We start from the raw sequence: 3,037 nt of genomic DNA on the forward strand, positions 1-3,037 counted from the left end.
TTTTTGTGCCTTTTTACCCTCTCTCATATATTTTCATGGAATTGTTAATATTTTATGATATAAGTACCTGATTTTTTTTATGCACACTAGGTGTTTGACTAAATGTTTGAACCAAAAGGGGATTGTCCAAAGATTAATGAACAAGGTTCAAAGCAACCTGCCACAGTGACAACCTCACAGATAAATAAAAATTTATGTATTCCTATTAGATTCAATTTACTATTATTATACATACACATGAGTAGTAATCAGCCAATTGTGTTTTTATAATGATAAAAAAATCAATTTAGTGTTTAGGAGTTGGAATTTAATTTATGTAATAGGAATTGAATCTCATTTACTTACAATTTCTAAACTGATTTGATTCCCTTTACTATCTCAATATGAGAATCCAGCAATACGGTCACAACTGTGATCTGTTACTGTAGAGTTGCTAACTAAAACCTGTGTCCAAACTCTAGAAGGTCACACACACAATGTTTCTGCTGTATGTTTCCATCCCGAGCTTCCAATAATAATGACAGGTTCAGAAGATGGTACTGTCCGTATATGGCATTCAACCACTTACAGGTGAGCTCTTGTTTTTTACCTTTAAGGGTGTGTTTGTTTTTTAGATTCTAAAAGAATCGGAATGCTAGATTCCATTCCATGGTGTGTTTGGTTTCCAAATGGATGGAATTTAATTTTTGTTGGATTCCTTCAAATTCCATGTTTGATGGATGGAAGTAATTCAATTTCTTTCTTCATTTCCTATCAAAAGACCAAAATACCCTCGTTATACATATGTTAAAAATGTAAACTTTTTGACTTTATGCCACTCTTTTTTTATTCAGACTTGAGAACACCTTGAACTATGGACTTGAAAGGGTTTGGGCTGTTGGATACATGAAAGGTTCACGTCGGTAAGTTTGTATATCACTTTTTGTTTTTTGTTTTCTAGGTCTTGAATCTTGATGCTTCTTCATTCATCTGGATTTATTTTAATTACTGTTTTTATAGGATTGTTATTGGCTATGATGAAGGTGATGGGTTTTGAGCATTCTAACACTTCCTAAGTGTACATGCAACCCTAATAACCTTGGATCTATGTTTGTCTAATTATCATGCAAAGTTGAATTCCAAGGTTATATTCCTATCTAGCATACATGGGGAACAATTTTAACTTAAAGTATAGATAGAATAACTTACCTTGTTGTTGTTTGTGTTCCTTGAAACCTTGTGAGCCTAACACCCCAAGTGTGATGCCTCAAATGCTTCACACAACACCAAATGCTCTTGGAAGAACTTATGAGAGAACACACACTTCTCAAAATCGGCCAAGCCCTCTTGTTTCTTAGTGTAGCCGTTTTTAGGTGGAGAACATGTTACTTATATAGTGTTGACACATCTAGGGTTAAACCCTAATGTGTCATGACTCTTCATTTCCATGACCCATGGGTTTGTAACTCCCATGGAGCATCCATGGAGCATCCTATGGGTGGAACCCAACTTGATAGTCCATGGAGCCTTTTAGCCCACTATACAAGATATGGATGATTTACATAATCAACCCATATATTTAATTAGTTATCTTTTGATCACATAATTAATTCTAAATTAATTCTTGATCAAACTAATCAAATAATATTATTAATATATTAGAACTTATAATATATTAATAATCTCCAAGTGTTATTTCTCTCATTTAGTCTATCCAATTGCATGGTGCCATGCAACCCAAATGGACCATGCCGGGTCGGGTCAAGTACATACCAGAAATAGTTATGGACTTAGACACCTTATCCAACAGTCTCCCACTTGGATAAGTCTAATAACTATTACTGCAAGTATGACTTCAGGAACCGATCGGCAATCGTAGCTCTTTACAAGGTTTCTCAGAACTGAGAAGATGATGGTACGCCATTTAAGATAAGTGATCATATAATCCTCTGTTCTAGATATCAGTCGGAAAAATACACGGAACAATGTCTTACTTATTGTCCAACAGTTTGTTTCCCGATTTCTGATTTGTTTGACAAAGAACTTCATTGAACACATCAATTTAGTTCTGACCGGGCCCGGTACATAGGTCAAAACAAAATCATCGAGGGGCCCAGATATCAGCTTCTAATCCAAGAAGGAACAGATAAACTTCGACTCATATGTTTGTTCTACCACTCATTGAATTATACACAAGAGCGCGATTTATAACATCGAGTTACCAATGCGTTTTTCGTATAATCAATGCATAACCAACTTGTAAGTAACAAATCATATCTCTAGGTTTAAAGACTTATATGATATTACCGTCTCACGATCACTCGAGATAGAATTCCATGAAGTGATTCCAGTGAGCGTGGGTTGAGTCCAATGCTCAGAACTTATGAGCACTCATGATTGTTGTAGCCTTGTCCAAGACCTCTACAACCAAACATGACAGTCTTGATTCATATCTACTTCTGACATATGATCGACTGTGGAGGTTTGAATAATATGTTATACCAAATAAAATTATTCTGGAAGTCAAAACATGCAAAAGAAATATAGTAAACGATCGACAAGAGATAGCAACACTTTACTCATAAATAAAACACTTTTATTCATCATCAGATGTCAATTACACTTTACAACTTTCGAGGTTATCTAACTACTAAATCTAATATCATCCTTCAGCCCTATGCTCCGAGCATGCTGGAGATGCTTAACCCGAGTCAGTCCCTTCGTGAGGGGATCTGCCGGATTCTCATCTGATGATACCCTCTTTGCCACGAGGAGTCCTTCTTCGATCCAATGTCTGATGAAATGGTATTTTCTGTCGATGTGTCTGGATCTCCTGTGATCCCTTGGTTCCTTGGCTAAGGCAACAGCACTTTCACTATCACAGAAAATTTCCATTGGCTCTTTAATAGCTGGTACAACTCCAAGGTCTCCAATGAAGTTCCTCAGCCATAACGCCTCCTTTGCCGCCTCGCTAGCTGCAATATACTCTGATTCACAAGTAGAATCTGCCACTGTCTCTTGCTTGGAACTCTTCCACTCCTCCATTTAGGGTAAAGAC

At 36.5% G+C, this 3,037-nt stretch overlaps 1 long non-coding RNA gene across 1 annotated transcript; it reads left to right on the top strand.

Annotated features, from left to right (window-relative positions):
* The first annotated feature begins 458 nt into the window (after window positions 1-458).
* On the top strand, window positions 459-1,023 carry LOC145008614 (uncharacterized). Its single transcript, XR_013663566.1, has 3 exons — window positions 459-570; window positions 834-902; window positions 1,000-1,023. It is a non-coding gene; the product is annotated as an uncharacterized LOC145008614 (long non-coding RNA).
* The last annotated feature ends 2,014 nt before the right edge of the window (window positions 1,024-3,037 follow it).

This window comes from Lactuca saligna, chromosome 8 (genome assembly GCF_052625555.1).
Source record: "Lactuca saligna cultivar CGN05327 chromosome 8, ASM5262555v1, whole genome shotgun sequence".
NCBI classification, from domain to species: domain Eukaryota; kingdom Viridiplantae; phylum Streptophyta; class Magnoliopsida; order Asterales; family Asteraceae; genus Lactuca; species Lactuca saligna.